Genomic DNA, 17,890 nt, shown 5'->3' with positions numbered 1-17,890 from the left:
GATTTCACTCATAACTTTTATATGAAGTTGCTTGAAATGACTGTATTAACTGATGATTTTTCTTTGCATATGTCAGCGTGGATCCCACTGTATGTATGCATATGCTTATGCCTCATGCACACAAGGTCAGTGTTTTTTTGAATGCCAGTGTCTGTCGGTACTGCACACGCAATCTGTGATTCCCAGTGGTCCTGTACTGGGGCATAAAGTGCAGTATATCAGTTCCCTCAGTTCCCTCTTACTACTCATGGCAGTGAGATGGAAACTGGGAAGCTTCCAACCCACTAGTTATTAGCTCCAGCTAAATCTCTCAAAACTTTTCAAAATTCTTCATAACACTTCTGATATATGACCACCATGGACATCTTTGACCCATCTGGATTGAGTACTGATGATCAGAACCACCTATATTCTCTAGCCCCAGTACTGGACTGCCTCAATATGGTAGATTCAAAACCTGTGGGCTTCAAGCCCTACAGGTCCTGTAATGGACGAATTATTTAGAAACATGGATGCAACAGGTGCCTCTTCTCTTCTATTTAGGAGAGTCCCACATGTTCGGTATGCCTCTCTTTCATCGCAAGAACAAGTCAGTCATGTGATGCATGGCTGAAGCTTCCCCTCCTGGGGCAATCTGTGAAGGTCTCCTCAGATCTGGAGAAGATGGGCACCAGAGCACCAACAGCGGACAAACCAACTTAATCCAGTGCCCCATCCAGTACACCAAGCAACCCCAAAGATCAGCACAGAAAAGACAGTGCTGAGAAAAGACCTAGCATTGGCAACAGCACAAGTACTCTACCTTTAAAGCATGCTCCTCTAGTGCCTTAGCTAACACCAGCACCTCTGGTACTGAAGTCCTGCTTTGAGAGGGGCCACTCTGAACACAGAGGTAGACTCTAGATGGAACTCAGTGTCTTTACAGAAGGATGGATGACATAAAGACGGTGGAGACAAATCTACTAAGCTCGAGATATTGTCGAGGGCTGGTGAGTAGGAGCAGCCTATGGCACTGAAGAAGACTCTTCAAGCATTGACCTCCAGATCTGGCATCACACCCTGCAACATCAACACCTGTAGCATGTGACGCCTCTGGAAGAGGAGGGCTGTCATTGGCATTGAGGTACTTACTGGTACTAATGCAGTCACTGGTGCCAGGTACTATATTCCACATTGCTGCAATATAGGAGGCCTGTTTCTCCTCTCCATCATCTGAAGTACGTTCTCCCCATGTTTGAGCAGAGAAGCCTCTCTGTGATCTGTGATCAATATCACAGGCTTGCTGCCTCTTGCTCCAGGACCCAGCCGCCATGTCAACACACATAGTATTGGACTGGCAATATCATGCTAGCCAGCCATATCTCTGTGGCAGATGCCACGCCCCTACGGGGCTTACTGGGGGTCAGCCATCTCAAACCTAGGAGCTGGTCTTCACACTTGAGAAAAATGAAGAGACCTCTGTCTATATCAGCTTCGCTGGCCAGACCATATACACCAGACAGGAAAGACTAGCATAAAGATCAGACCTAGGGGCCAAGCAACACCAGCATCCTGCTTTGCCACCAAAAGACCTCTCACTGTCCTTGCTTGGCAAAATAGTATCTTTGGCACCAACAGCGGCACTGGATGAGTCATTCTAAGAGTTTCTTATGAGAATTTCAGAGATTCCAGACGGAAATATCAATAGTATCGGAGACATCTCATCAATTATTAGTTATTTTGACAATTGCTGTTCCAGGCAAAATCACTATTCTCACAAATGAGGGACTGCTCAACCCAGCTAAAGCCTTGCGGCACTGGCCACTGTGCCACACTTATTATTTATTATTACCACCATAGTGCCTAGGAGCCCTGATCATGGACCAGTAGATTTCATGGCAAAGGAGAGTTTTAAAGAGGGTTTTGAAGGAGGATCATACATTTTGTTGATATTTATGGGGAATTTTCCCAGATGTGAGGTGCAGCATGGGGGAAAATATGAAGCTGCTTGTTTGATTCTTTAATAAGTGGGCGATTGGAGGTTAGCATTACTGGCCAAATGTTGGATTCGATATCTTAATAGTGAATGAGAGATGGGTTTAGGAGAGCCTGCGAAGGGCCTTGAAAATAAAGAAAAATTTGATGCAGTAGAGAAGGAGGAACCACCAGAGGTATGCAAAGAGGGGTTAACATGGTCAAAGCTACCAGCTAGGAAAATGACCTTTGCAGTGGCATTCTGAATGCCTATGATAAGTACAAGATTGCATTTGTCAGGGTCAGAGAGAAGGATGTTGCAATAATCAGAATGTGAGATGATGAGAGCCTGAACAAAAGTTTTTTAGCTTTGTAGATGGACAGGACATGCCCTTTCTTAGACATGTTATGCAGAAAGAATCTGCAAGATAAGAGGCATAACCTGCATGTGACGACCTAGAGAGAGATCAAAGTAGGCTATAGATCTGAATGACAGGCAGAAGGATTATCCACAGTGAGTGAAAAAAGAGGTAGTGGGAGGGCTTGCATTGGTCTTCAGAAGATGTGATGGAGATTCCCATTCCTGAGCCATTCCTTTTAGGTGACAAATCTGAGGAACTGTCCCAGATTGAGATGTCAACAGAGACGGGTTTGGAACAAATAGATACATTAAACAGTAATTAGTCACCAGACCAGATGGTATTCACCTAGAAATTCTGAAGGAACTCAAATATGAAATTGCGGAACTACTAAATGTGGCATGTAACCTATTGGTTAAATCAGCATCTGTACCAGATGACTGGAGGATAACAAATGAAACACCAATTTTTAAAAAAGGCTCCAGAGGTGATCGTTGCGATTACAGGCCAGTAAGGCTAACTTCAGTACCAGGCAAATTAATTGAAACTACTGTAACTATAGTAAAGAATAGAATTATCAGACATATACATTGACATGATTTGTTGGGGAAGAGTCAACATGGCTTTGTAAAGGGAAATTGTGCCTCACCAATCTATTAGAATTCTTTAAGGAGGAAAACAAGCTCGTGAAAAAGGTTTATCCAATGCATATAGTGTACTTGGAATTTCAGAAAGCCTTTGACAAGGTCTCTCACCAAATGCTCTTAAGCAGAGTAAGCTGTCATGGAATAAGAGGGAAGGTCCTCTCGTGGATTAGTAACTGGATAAAGACAGGAAACAAAGAGTCGGAATATGTGTTTAGTTTTTGGAATGGAGAGAGGTAATAGTAGAGTTAACCAGGGATATGTAATGGGACCAGTGCTGTTCAACATATTCATAAATAATCTGGAAAAATCTGAGATGAAAAAGTTTGCAGATGATAAAAAATTACTCAGGATAGTTAAATCCAAAGATGAGGATGAAGAGTTACAAAAAGATCTCACAAAACTGGATGGCTGGGCAGCAAAATGACAAATGAAATTCAGTGTTGATAAATGCAAAGTAATGCACATTGGAAAACATAATCCCAACTTTACATACAAAATGATGGTGTCCAAATTAGTTATTACCACACAAGAAAGAGATTTTTGAGTCATTATGGATAGTTTTCTGAAACCAGTCAGGCAGTATATGCAGCAGCAGTCAAAAGGCTAACAATGTTAGGAACCATTAGGAAAGGGATAGATAATAAGACAGAAAATATCATAATGCCAATGTATAAATCCATGGTATACCCACACTTTGAATACTGCATGTGGATATGGTCGCCCCATCTCAAAAAAAGATGTATTGGAATTGGAAAAGGTTCAGAAAAGGGCAACAAAAATGATTAGGGGTATGGAATGGCTTCCTTATGAAGAGAGATTAATAAGACTGGGACTTCTCAGGTTGGAAAGGAGACAACTAAGGGGGGGGGATATGATTGAGGTCTATAAAATCATGACTGATGTGGACAAAGTAAATAGGGAAGTGTTATTTACTCCTTCTCATAACATGAGAACTAGGGGATCACCAAATAAAATTAATAGACAGCAGGTTTAAAAAAAAATAGGGAAGTACTTCTTCACACAATACACAGTTGTCCTGTGGAACTCATTGCCAGGGGATGTCGTGAAGGCCAAAACTATAACTGGGTACAAAAAAGAATTAGGTAAGTTCACAGAGGATAGATCCATCAATGGCTATTAGCCAAGATAGTCAGGGATACAATGTCATGTTCTGGGTGTCCCTAAGCTTCTGACTGCCAGAAACTGGGACTGGATGATGGGGTGGATTACTCCAAAATTGCCCTACTCTATTCATATCTTCTGAAAATACCTGGCCCCGTCAACTGTCCGGAAAAAAGGATACTGGGCTAGATGGATCATTGGTCTGACCCAGTATGGCCATTCTTATGTTGAGGGCAACGTTAAGAGCTCTGTCTTAGCTGTGTTAAACTTGATTTGAGCCACAATGAGAAGTTGGAGAAAAACAGGCTGAGATTTTAATTTGGACAGGAGGAGACAGGTCAGAAGTAGAAAGGTAGATCTGCAAGTTTTCAGCATAGAGATGATGTTTGTGGATGAGATTACCCAGATATAAGGTGTAGAGGCAGATGATAAGAGGACCGAGGAGTAAACTCAGTGGAACTCCCACAGAAAGTTGGAGGAGGGATGAAGTGGATTCTCAGGACACACTGAAGAAGTGATTAGAGAGATAGGAGAAGAACCAGGAGTGGATAGTCACGGAAGACAAGATTTAAAGAAGAAAAGCATAGACAACAGTATTGATGGAGTCTGACAGGTCAAGAAAATGAGGATGGAGTTACTGGTTCTGAGCTTTGGTTAAGCAGGGGAGATTATTAGAAACTTTGGCGAGAGTGGTTTGGATGGAGTGCAAAGGACAGAAGTACTGGAGAAGGTCTGGGTTGTTACTGGAACTCCAAATAGTGATTGTAGACATCATGTTCAAAGGAAGGAGAGAGGTGGGGAAGTAGTGGAGTAGTAAATAGTGTCAAATGTGGATATTTTAAGATGGGAGAGACTAAAACATGTTTGTTTTTTTGGTGAGGGGAAAGAGCCAGAAGAGAGTGTGAGAGGTTAGGGAGAAGAATATGGGATGCGATGAGAGTGAATCCAATTAAGATCAGGAGATGGGTTGAGATGAGATCAGTGGAGCAATTGAAAAGGTTAGATGAGAAGAGTAGCTGAGACACTTCTGCATTGGTGACAGGGGAAAAGGCAGAGAGAGTTGCTGGTGGGAAGGGGAAAGGTCACATTGTGTTGTGTCACTTTTTTCTTGGAAGAAATCTGTGAGCTCCTGTACGGAGAGAGAAGGGAAAAGGGGAGATTTGAGGAGTGAGTCAGTAATCAGGTGAGAAGTAATCAGTGCTGATGGACTGGAAGTCATGGAAAGTTTGAGTGGTGGGTGAAGGAGGTGTTGATGGGTGATGTTGAAGGGAATTAGGTGATGGTCAGAGAGGGGGATTTCAGCAACAGCGGTCAGAGAGAGCACAGAGCTTGGTGGAGATGAAATTGAATGGGTCTTCTCATAAGTGGAAGAGTTGAACCAGGGCTGCAGGTTGAATGAAGAGGTATGAGTGAGGAAACGTGCAGCGAAGGGGTTGCATGGCTCATCAGCATGAAATTTGAACTCATTGATGATGAGAATGGGAGTTAATGAAGTGAGGAAGGGAGAGCCAGAGTCAAAATCAAAGAGAGAGGCAGAAACAGGTAGAGAAGCAGTATTAAGTCGCTCAAACAGGATTGGAGTACTTTTCCTGTACCACAGTTTGGGCTCCTTACTTGTGATGGCAATACAGAAAAAAATTAAGTCCAGTAAGAGTAGCTCTAAAGGCAATGATCCCAAAAGGCTAAAACTATTTGGGAAAAATGTTTACTTCTCTGCCTCCTTACAGCTGTGAGTGGTATATTGCCATACTACTGACTAAGTATGACTTTATAACCTGGGACAGGGTGACTACCTTTCTATTGAAGCTCCCACATAACTGCTTCTTGCCAGACATCACCTGCAGTCCTTATTGACCATGGCTGAGGACAGTGTACTCCCCGTCCAAGCATTGTGTGGCCAAGTCACGGTCCTGCCCCAGGACCTGCAAAAGCTCAGTGGCTGGACCAGGAGAATACAAGACCACTTTCTTGCTCCCCTCCCCATTGGTGATGCTCATCACAGATGCCTTAGGGACAGGTTGGGACTGCCCACCTGAACCATTTGTAGATGCAGACAATCTGGTTTTCCAGGATGATCTGAAACTGCATATGAACATCTTGGGGCTCAGGGCCATCTGGGACTCCTTCTCATAACATGAGTCCTGGCTTGTATAGCATAAATGTCCGTCCTGCGGGACTCCACAACGCAGACCTTGATGGACAATAAGTGCACAGTGCACTATATAAACAAGCAAGGATGTGCTTGGTCATCCTCTCTGCCAGGAAACCATCAAGGCTGAGGACCTGATGTCATCACCATGAGGTAACTCCACTGTCTCTACACCTTCTAGGAACCAGCAACAACCTGACAAACTTCTTAAGCAAGTGCATTGTAACCAACCACAAGTGGTGCTGCAGACATCTGTCATGGAGCTGATATTTTGCTAGCTGATATTTCGCTAGTGGGGGACTCTCCCAATAGATCTGTTTGCTACAGAGGACAACACCAAGTTCCTGAACTTTTGCTCCAGCGGGGGTGTGTGTATGTGTGTGTATCTGAGTTTCTTACCAGACTCCTTCCTGCTGCAGTGGTCTCCAGGCCTCCTATATGCCTTTTTTCTGATTCTCCTGCTCCCTGGAATGATCTCCAAGGTCAGATGGGACAAGGCCACATTGACAAAACTCCCTACTGGTTGAGAAATGTCTGATTCTGAGACCTATTGCACATGTCCATTCAATCTCCCATCCAACTCCTGCTGTGGTTGGATTTAATATCTTGGTCAGATATTGCAGCCAGACTCAGACATTGCACTTATCAGCTTGAATGGTGGATGGCTGAAAGCTACTGTCAAAGAATGTTCTCGACAGATTTAAGAAATCTTCATTCAAAACAGGAAACTGTCTCCGAGGATGATCTAGCTGTTCCTCCAAATGGAAATGGCTCTTCTTATGGGCAATCCAGCATTATGGGTTGGCTCTTAGTTCTCTCAAGGTTCATCTTGCAGCTATTTCAGTGAGCTAGGCTCCACTAGAGTCGTCATATTTGGTCTTTTCACATCTGGTGGTGTCCAGATTCCTCAATGGCCTCTGTAAAGCTACAGCCTGGAGCCGACACACTTACATTAGTTAAACATTACACCTTTGACATGGCAGTTGGTTTAGGAGAGTTTGTATGCCAAGTTTGGGGGAGTTGTACTTTTAATCTCTGTTCTGCTCAGATAGCTGATGCTCCTCTTTCCCACTGTCCAGAACGGACATGGCTTGATAGTCATCTGGAATGAGATCAGCGCTGACACATACTTGAAAAAAGAACTTTTACCCTCCAATAATTGAAGTTCTGTGACATGCTGTAATCAGTGGATCCCACCACTAACTCTCTCATTCCGGCTTTTTGGCATCCTTAGCTACCAAGGGCTTTGAGTTGTGAGGAAACTGATAGAGGATCACAGCTGACATCCCTTTATGTCATCATAGAGGAGCAAGAGGAGGCACAAAGTGCCTGGGCAGCACTGACAGATTCAGAAGATGCTGATCTTGCATGCGTGAGGTGCCTATGCACCTATAGTAGGATCCACACTGACAACAATATTTCGAAGAACCTCAGTTACCGTAGAGTAAGTAATTTCTTTAATTTTCTAGGGCCTATGAAAATACATACGTAAGTATCCAAGAAATTGTTTGTAACCACTTTCTGTGGTTTCAGAGTAGCAGAAGTGTTAGTCTGTATCCGCAAAAAGAACAGGAGTACATGTGGCACCTCATGCTGAAATAAATTTGTTAGTCTCTAAGGTGCCACAAGTACTCCTGTTATTTCTGTGGTTTATAATTTGAGTAAACAGTGATTGTGCCCGCTACTTGGGCAAACTCCCAACGAACTGCATATGTCCTAAGTAGAGCAATTAGGCTAGCTTCTGATGATGAAACCTTGAAGATGAACGTGAGCTAGTGTTGTATCAAGAGGAGGGACACGCTTTTGATATTTTGTGCATACGCTGAAAGAGGTTAAACCCTCTTACTTAAGGGTATGGCTAGTCTGATAGATAAAAAGAAAACAAATCTATGGTCATTAGATCTCAGTAAATTCCTTATGTACGCAGTTGCAGATGAAGTCAAACAAAACTACAAAAGTTACATTGATGTAACTAAGGTCACAAGTGTAAGTGGTGATAAGTTAAATGTGTGCTTCTTACAGTAAGATTAAAATTCAGCCCTATTGGACATTCTGTATTTTATAATATGAATTTATTTCTTGTAAGACTTGGGAAAAAATATATAAATAAGCATTGTTTCATAGGACACATTGCATAAGTCAAATAATGCTGCATGTTTGGTTCTATATATCAAAAGACAAATATCAGTCCTGTATTTTTTTAAGGCTTAAGTTTAATGGCATAAACATGAATATATTCATAGATTAATTTATAAAGAAAAGTAATAGAAAATACAAAATACTGTAACATGACTGAGTTAATTTTGCTCTGTACATCTTAATGTTTTCATCCTTGCATTTAAGTGTTATAAGGGCCCAATCCTGTAAATGAGATTCATACTGGCTTAGACCTCTCCATCCTCATGGAGCCCCATTGGCTTCTTCTGTACTTTGCATTGAATTGCAAGATCAAGTCCTGCATTTGCTGTTAAAGTTACATGAATGTAACTTTCAATTCTAGTTTTCTGGTTTATTCTGAGGAAGAAAGAAAATCTGAAGCTCTTGGTCCTGAGGAACTTCGAAGGTCTTTACATTTGAGCTGTTAAACTTGCAGAATTTACAAACATAGTTGCCTTTGCTAGTGATGCTTGTGAGCATCTTATTTTTGCCTTTCAGTGATTATAAATGCTACAACAAGGAAGTTCCTGCAGAAATTGTAACCTCCTCATACAGAAATCCAACTTTGCAGGAGCATAAAGATTTCCACGGAAAATCTTTCTATGCTGAAATATGTCCGTTAATGTTGTCACTATCGGCATCAACATATGTTCTTCTTCGAGTGATTGCTCACATCCATTCCAGGTAGGTGTGCGCGCCGTGCGTGCACGTTCGTCGGAAACTTTTTACCCTAGCAACTCCAGTGGGCCAGCAGGTCGCCCCCTGGAGTGGCGCCGCCATGGCGCTCGATATATACCCTTGCCGGCCCACCCGCTCCTCAGTTCCTTCTTACCGCCGTGTCGGTCATTGGAACTGTGGAGCGCGGCATAGCTGTCCTCCACGTCCCTAGCTCTCCTTGTTAACTACCGTTATTATTACAGTTGTTAGTTAGGTCGTTAAGTATAGTTTGTTAATTAGTTGTAGTGTAAATAGTATTGTATATAGTTGTTCGCCGGTCTGGGCTGTAGCCCTTCCCGGCACCCGGCACCGGGCTCATGCCTGGTTCGCCGGGCTTTAAGCAGTGTGCGGCCTGTAAAAAGCCTATGCCAACCAGCAACCCCCACGACGCGTGTCTGAAGTGCCTGGGGGAATCACACAGGTCGGACAAGTGCCGCATTTGCAAGGCTTTTAAGCCCAGGACAAAGAAGGAGAGAGACCAGAGACTCAGGACTCTCCTAATGGAGGCGGCACTTGACCCGGCAGCTTCACAGGCCGTGATCTCGGCGCCGGCACCGGATCGCACCGGCACCGGGAAGACTCCCCGGCACCGACCTTCCCCGGCACCGGGTGCAGAGGCGAGACCGTCAACGTCTGCTACTCCATCCAGGCAGACCTGAATGGAGCGCCCGGCATCGACATCGGCCGCGGCGCTACCGGCACCGTCGACTCCGGGCCCGGTGGGTCCGTCGAGTCCGGTGCCGCCAAGCTCCCCCATAATGTCTGGGGTTGAGCTATTGGTCCCATCCTCTCCGGAGACCTTCGCCTCGGCACGGGACCTTATCGCCCTAACTGAGTCTACTCAGCCGCCACCCCCGGTACCTCCAGTGCGGGTAGCATCTAGGGGCAAGCCCATGATGTCGGCACCGTCTCGGGACTCGCGCTCGCGATCCAGGTCCCGACGCCACGGTCGCTCGAGATCCCGCCGCCGCTCGCAGTCCCGGCACCGCTCCCCTCGGCGGTACCGGTCGCACTCGTGGCACCGATCGACCTCCAGACGGTCGCAGTCTGACTCCAGCCGTCGATACCGGCACCGTGACTCTCGGAGCCAGTCTCGCCGTCACTCACCGCGCCGGTCGACCACCCGGCACCGAGCTGGTGGCAGGTCCCGGTCCCGGTCGACCTCCCGGCACCGCGTCGGGGGTAGGTCCCGGTCCTGATCCCGGCACCGAAGCAGCGGCCGGTACCGATCCAGATCCCGGCACCGAGACAGAACCCGATCCCGGCGCCGCTATGACTCCCGGTACCGATCCCCGGCACCGAGAATATCTTCGGTGCCGAACCGCGCAGACCCTTATCAGCCGGGGTCGGCCCCGCCATGGCCTTCTAGGCAGCCGTCGGTGTCGTCTCAAGCGGACAGCGTGTATGCGCTGGGCACCGACAGGCAGGCGGCATTGTTTCAGGACCCTCCGCAACAGGACCAGGGTCCGCAACAGTGGGGGTTTTGGACCCCCTGGGCATACCATAAAGCCCAGGGCCCCCAACAGCTTCCTGCTAGGCCTGCAACGGCAGAGCACAGGGTGCCGGAGGCTTCGTTGTCTCGCCCCCCTCCCTCCTCGGATGGAGAGGAAGGATCGAAGCAGCAAGACCCTGCTCTTGCTCCTGAGACAGAGGCGAGGGCTGAGGGGGACCCCCCACTGGACACTTTCTTGCCGGGGGTCTCCTCATCCTCCTCCCCCGACGAAGCGGTGGCTGGCACCTCCTCCAGTAGCCCTCCTCTGCTGGATCTCAGGGCGCACCAAGACCTCCTTAGGCGACTAGCTCAGAATCTGAGCCTGCAAGCCGAGGAGGTCTCTGAGATCGAGGACCCTATCGTCACCATCCTCTCATCTGATGCTCCCACCAGGGTCGCCCTACCCTTCATTAGGACGATCCAGGCCAACGCCAGTACAATCTGGCAGTCACCGGCCTCCATCCCCCCTACGGCGAGGGGCGTCGAGAGGAAGTACATGGCCCCCTCCAAGGACTATGAGTACCTCCACGTCCACCCGACACAGTGTTCCCTGGTGGTGCAGTCGGTGAACGAGAGGGAGCGCCACGGACAGGAAGCTCCAGCCCCCAAATCCAAGGAGGCCAGGCGTATGGACCTCCTCGGCCGTAAGGTCTATTCGGCTGGGGCCCTTCAGGTCAGGGTTTCAAATCAACAAGCCCTGCTCAGCAGATGTGCTTTTAACTCGTGGGTGGCAGTGGACAAATTCAAAGAGCTGCTGCCACAGGAGGCCCACCAAGAATTTGCGGCCATTCTGGACGAGGGCAAGAAGGTTGCACGAACCTCGTTGTAAGCTTCTTTGGACGCTGCAGACTCGGCTGCCCGCACCCTCGCCTCGGGGGTAACGATGCGCCGTATCTCCTGGCTTCAGGTCTCTGGCCTTCCACCGGAGCTCCAATACACCATCCAGGACCTCCCGTTCGAAGGCCAGGGCCTGTTTTCAGAAAAGACAGACCCCAGACTTAAAAGTCTCAGAGACAATCGGGTCATTATGCGCTCCCTCGGGATGCACACGCCGGGAACGCAGCGCAGACCCTTCCGGCCACAGCAGCAACAGCAGCGCAGGCCATACCCCCAGTTCCGCCAACAGCAGGACCTCAATAGGCGCCGTGGCAGGAATGGAAGGCGTAGACATTCGGGGAACCAGGGGGGGCAGAATCAAAGCTCCTCTAAGCCCCCGCCTGGGCCCAAGCCTTCGTTTTGAAGGTGCGCCCGAGGGCGCAGTAACAGTTTTCCCCACGGATCCTTCCCCCCCGTTTTCCAACCGCCTTTCGTTTTTCCTCCCGGCGTGGACCCAAATAACATCGGACCGCTGGGTCTTACGCACGGTGCAGACGGGATACCGCCTGCCGTTTATATCATTTCCTCCTTCCCGCCCCCCTTCCTCGTCCCTCTTCAGGGACCCCTCTCACGAGCAATTCCTTCGACAGGAGGTACAGACGCTCCTCAACAAAGGAGCTATAGAGGCGGTTCCGGAAAACGAGAAAGGCAAGGGGGTTTATTCCTGCTACTTTCTGATCCCCAAGGCCAAGGGAGGCCTCAGGCCTATCCTCGACCTGCGAGAGCTCAACAAATACCTAGTGAAGTTGAAGTTCCGCATGGTATCCCTGGGGACCATTATCCCATCCCTGGATCCGGGAGACTGGTACGCCGCCCTCGACATGCAGGACGCTTATTTTCACATTGCCATTTGGCCACACCACAGACGTTTCCTTCGATTCGTGGTGGGCCGCCTTCACTACCAATTTGCAGTCCTCCCATTTGGCCTTTCTACGGCCCCGAGGGTATTCACAAAATGCATGGCCGTCGTTGTGGCACATCTTCGGCGCAGTCCTATCCACGTGTTCCCTTACCTAGACGATTGGTTAATTCGGGGCACGTCGGAACTACAGGTTTGCAGCCACGTCCGCAGGATCACCGGCCTGTTTGCTACCTTGGGCCTCATGATCAACATAGACAAGTCCACCCTGCTCCCCACGCAGAGGGTGGAGTTCATCGGGGCCGTCCTGGACTCCACCGTGGCCAGGGCTCTTCTGCCGTTACCGAGGTTCCAGGCGTTGTCGGCGATCGTTCAGCGATTGCGGGCAGCCCCCTTGACATCAATACGGACATGTCTAACCCTGTTAGGCCACATGGCAGCATGCACATTTGTGACCGGTTATGCTCGGCTCCGCATGAGGCCCCTCCAGTTGTGGCTCATCGCACATTACCGGCCGGCAAGGCAACCGCTAGACATGCTGATCACAATCCCCCAGGGGGTGTTAGATTCTCTCGGCTGGTGGTTAGACCAGTCCGTAGTGTGTGCGGGGCTCCCTTTCCGCCCTCCTCAGCCTTCGGTGTCCCTAACAACGGATGCCTCAGATCTCGGCTGGGGGGCCCACCTGGGAACCCTGAGAACACAGGGCCTGTGGTCCCCACAGGAGGTGAAGCTGCACATCAACATGCGGGAGTTGAGAGCGGTCCGCCTTGCTTGTCAAACGTTCTGTCACCAGCTTCGAGGTCGTTGTGTCGCGGTGTTTACCGACAACACGACAACCATGTACTATATCAACAAGCAGGGCGACACCAGATCCTCTCCCCTATGTCACGAGGCGATGCGACTCTGGGACTTTTGTGTAGCCCACTCCATTCACCTCACGGCTTCCTTCCTCCCCGGAGTACGGAACACGCTGGCGGATCGCCTGAGCAGATCCTTCCTATCACACGAGTGGTCCCTTCGCCCGGACGTCGCCCTCTCAATCTTCCAGAGGTGGGGTTATCCCCATGTGGACCTCTTCGCGTCCGGGGGGAACAAGAAATGCCAGGCGTTCTGCTCCTTTCAGGGCAGGGAGCCCGGGTCTATAGCGGATGCCTTTCTTATTCCGTGGACGACCCACTTGTACTACGCATTTCTCCTGTTCCCACTGGTCCACAGGGTCCTTCTGAAGGTGCGCAGGGACAGGGCTCGCGTGATCATGGTAGCCCCGGCGTGGCCCAGGCAACATTGGTACCCCATGCTGCTGGACCTGGCCATAGCCGACCTAGTTCCCCCGCCCCTTCACCCAGACCTGATCACCCAGGAACACGGGACTCTCTGTCACCCGGACCTGCAGTCGCTACACCTAGCGGCATGGTTCCTGCGTGGCTGACCAGTTCTGAACTGCGCTGCTCCACCCCGGTATGGGAGGTACTTTTGGGCAGCAGGAAGCCTTCCACTAGAGCGACATACTCGGCCAAGTGGAAGCGTTTCTCCTGTTGGTGCGTGGAGAAAGGTCTCCGCCCTATGGAAGTTTCCATGGCCAATATTTTAGACTATATTTGGTCCCTCAAACAACAGGGCCTGGCGATATCGTCTTTGCGGGTCCACCTGGCAGCTATCTCCACCTTTCACCCGGGTGGGGATGGCCGCTCCGTTTTTTCTCACCCGACGGTGACTAGATTCCTGAAGGGGCTGGAACGTTTATACCCTAACGTCCGACTCCCTGCTCCAACCTGGGATCTTAACCTGGTGTTGTCTCGGCTCATGGGGCCCCCCTTTGAGCCGTTAGCTACTTGCTCCCTACTCTATCTCTCTTGGAAGACTGCCTTTCTAGTAGCTATCACCTCAGCTAGATGGGTGTCGGAACTCCGGGCTCTCGTGGTAGACCCCCCGTATACAGTCTTCCACAAAGATAAGGTGCAGCTGAGGCCACACCCTGCCTTTCTCCCCAAGGTGGTCTCGGCCTTCCACATCAACCAAGAGATATTCCTCCCGGTTTTTTCCCCGAAACCTCACTCTTCAGGCAGGGAGCGACAGCTCCACTCGCTTGATGTCCGTAGGGCTCTCGCGTTCTATGTGGAGAGGACCAAACCGTTCCGCAAATCCCCCCAGCTTTTTGTGGCAGTAGCGGACCGCATGAAGGGGCTTCCTATCTCCTCGCAGAGGTTATCCTCATGGGTAACGTCCTGTATCAGGACCTGCTATGACTTGGCCCACGTCCCTACGGGCCGTGTGACTGCGCATTCTACCAGGGCGCAGGCGTCGTCGCTGGCTTTCCTCGCCCGTGTGCCCATCCAGGAAATCTGTCGGGCAGCGACCTGGTCATCGGTCCACACCTTTGCTTCCCACTACGCCCTGGTCCAGCAGTCAAGAGAGGATGCGGCCTTCGGATCTGCAGTGCTCCATGCCGCTACTTCTCACTCCGACCCCTCTGCCTAGGTATGGCTTGGGATTCACCTACCTGGAATGGATGTGAGCAATCACTCGAAGAAGAAAAGACGGTTACTCACCTTTGTAACTGTTGTTCTTCGAGATGTGTTGCTCACATCCATTCCACACCCGCCCTCCTTCCCCACTGTCGGAGTAGCCGGCAAGAAGGAACTGAGGAGCGGGTGGGCCGGCAAGGGTATATATCAAGCGCCATGGCGGCGCCACTCCAGGGGGCGACCTGCCGGCCCACTGGAGTTGCTAGGGTAAAAAGTTTCCGACGAACGTGCACGCGCGGCGCGCACACCTACCTGGAATGGATGTGAGCAACACATCTCGAAGGACAACAGTTACAAAGGTGAGTAACCGTCTTTTATTGCTGTTTTTGCACAGTACTGAGTGTTTAATCACTTCATTTCTACTGTCTTTCCAAATACTGTAAAGAGGCTAATACTAATTGTAGACTGGCATCTTTTTAACTATGGGCTCAATTTTGATGCAGCAATATTTGTTTAGCTGAAATGTAAAATTAAACTAACACAGCTATATTAAAGATTTTTGACTCCTAAACATAACTGAAAATCAGTCAGAAAATTAAAGGAAATAAAAAGTGGCAGTAGTTTATTCACACAACGTTTAGCCACGCATGATAGCTAAAATACCCTCTTTCCCCAGTCACTGTTCTTCTTTTACAAGAGAGGACTGCAGTATTTTATAATATATTCCAACTCTCCTTTTTAAAGTTATATTCTAATGACAGTAACTATATTTCATGCAGGTAAAGTTAGGCCACTCAAATAAAAGGTTTAGACATATGTTACTGTATTGCTGTGGTAGTGCTATCTGGATATTCCTTAAGTACCATATGAGAGTAAAGGAAAGATTTACTGCAGTAGGAGGCCCCTGTAACGATGCTGGTTCTGGCGGGACCCAACTGAGAGTTCCAGTTCAGGACAAATGGCTTAAAACAGGGCAGTCACAGCCCAAGGCTGGGGTTTTTCCACCTCTAAGGCAAACCAAACCAGCCAGACCAAGAGGACTTTGGTTTCACCCTACTGGCTAGCCACAAGTCACATAACCAATTCCTGTAGACACTCCAGTTTCCCAGTATCACCACCAGTGCCATTCATCATGGGGACAAATGGTTATGAAAACCAATACCCCGTAAAAGAAAAAAGAGGTTCTCCTGATCCTGAAGGATCAAGCCCCAGACCCAGGTCAATATACAAATCACATCATACCCGCAAATCATGCTGTTGCCAATCCTTTAGAACCTAAAATCTAAAGAGTTATTCATAAAAGGAAAAAAAATACAGATGAGAGCTAGAATTGGTTAAATGGAAACAATTACATACAGTAATGGCAAAGTTCTTAGTTCAGGCTTGCAGCAGTGATAGAATAAACTGCAGGTTTAAATCAAGTCTCTGGAATACATCTCCAGCTGGGATAGGTCATCAGTCCTTTGTGTAGAGCTTCAGTTTGTAGCAAAGTCCCTCCAGAGCTAAGAAGCAATATTGAAGACAAGATGGAGATGAGACATCAGCCTTCTATAGTCTTTTGCAGGTATAAGAACACCTCTTTGTTCTTACTATGGAAAATTACAGCAAAATGGAGTCTGGAGTCTCATGGGCAAGTTTCTGCATACTTTGCTGAGTTACAAGGCATATCTGCCTTCTCTCAATGGGTCAGTTGTATAGCTGATGGTCCTTAATGGGCCATCAAGCAGGCTAGGCAGAGCTAACACCAACTTGTCTGGGATGTCTCCCAGAAGCATAGCATAAGTTTGAAATACAGACAGTATAGAGCCAATATTCATAAATTCAACTACAAAATTGATACACACATATAGACAGCATAATCATAACCAGCAAACCATAACCCTGTCTTAGACACCTCATTTGACCCCCTTTATACAAGATTTGGTGCCACTATAGGACTTTGGTTGCCACTGTGTTCTATATGGTCCCAGTTCAAATCAATAACGTGACAGCCCCTCTTCTGGAAAAGGTGAAAGGTTCCTCAGCATGCATTTTCACTCTTCTGTGAGAATAAAGTTTAAGCGCATAATGAGTAGTTCCCTCTAAAGTACAGATTAAGTAAAGGCAGTGGAAGGGTCTACTGTAGTGAAGAGGGAAGTGACATTGACTCCAACTTATTTCCTTTTCAAAATGTTAATGGACATAGTGTTATAATATGTCTATGGAGTAAAAAATATAATTAAATTTTTGTTATGTAATTGACTTAACTTGGTTGTGCAGATACTTACATTTTAATTTATCTTTCATGGCTTTTATGAATGTGGCGTAGTAAAGAAAAAATATGAATTCTTTTGGTTCTTAGTTTGCTTTTTCCAGGATAAATTCTGTTACCAGACTCAGAAGTGGTGAAATATGTTCCGTGGCCAGGCAAAGCAAATACAAAAAAGAGATCTGACACTGTTTTGAGGGACTTTTTTAATAAAATGAGTACATATTAAAGTGAGACTGGAGAAAAGTGATTGTATGGCAAGCAGATATTAATGTTCTCTGGAAAGCTGCTCCATTCTAGATTTGTTTTATGCCTCTCTATAGTTCAGGCAAATATTGTCAACCGTGTTGACATCTTAAACCAATAAGGCTTGACTTTTCAGAAAAATAGGTGCCAACAGCAGGTAATTCAGTGATATGTATTTTAAAAATGAATGAATATTTTAATCAAACATTTTAATTTAAAATACAACAGACAGTTTATGGAAGGTGGGAAATGCATATCACCACAAGAACTTTCAGAAGATGTGCTGAATAAAATAAATACAGCTTTCTTTTCAATTTTGATTTTTATTCATTATGTGAAAGTTAGTGTGGAAAAACATTTTAAACCAACTGTTTAATTAGCTGAATGCTTGCTAGTTTTTGTAAACACATTAATGCAAAGTACTATTTTACATCTAATTCCATACAAAAATGATATTAAATTAATGTCAAGGTTCCCAGACCAAATAATCAAAGTCAAAATGCAGGCTAAGATTTTCAAAAGTGGGTGTGCAAAATTTGGTTCCTACATCCATCTTTAGGCCACTACACGTGTGACATTGTTCTTGAAGGTGTTGGACTC

The 17,890-nt window shown here is 47.4% G+C and overlaps 1 protein-coding gene across 4 annotated transcripts in view; it reads left to right on the top strand.

Annotated features, from left to right (window-relative positions):
• PHIP (pleckstrin homology domain interacting protein) overlaps positions 1-17,890 on the top strand; it is a 337,941-nt gene that overhangs the window by 166,391 nt on the left and 153,660 nt on the right. The window lies entirely within an intron of this gene.

The sequence above is a fragment of the Gopherus evgoodei genome, chromosome 3, assembly GCF_007399415.2.
Source record: "Gopherus evgoodei ecotype Sinaloan lineage chromosome 3, rGopEvg1_v1.p, whole genome shotgun sequence".
NCBI lineage: Eukaryota > Metazoa > Chordata > Testudines > Testudinidae > Gopherus > Gopherus evgoodei.
The sequence above is the reverse complement of the archived record's forward strand: the minus strand, read 5'-3'. Positions and strand labels throughout refer to the sequence as shown.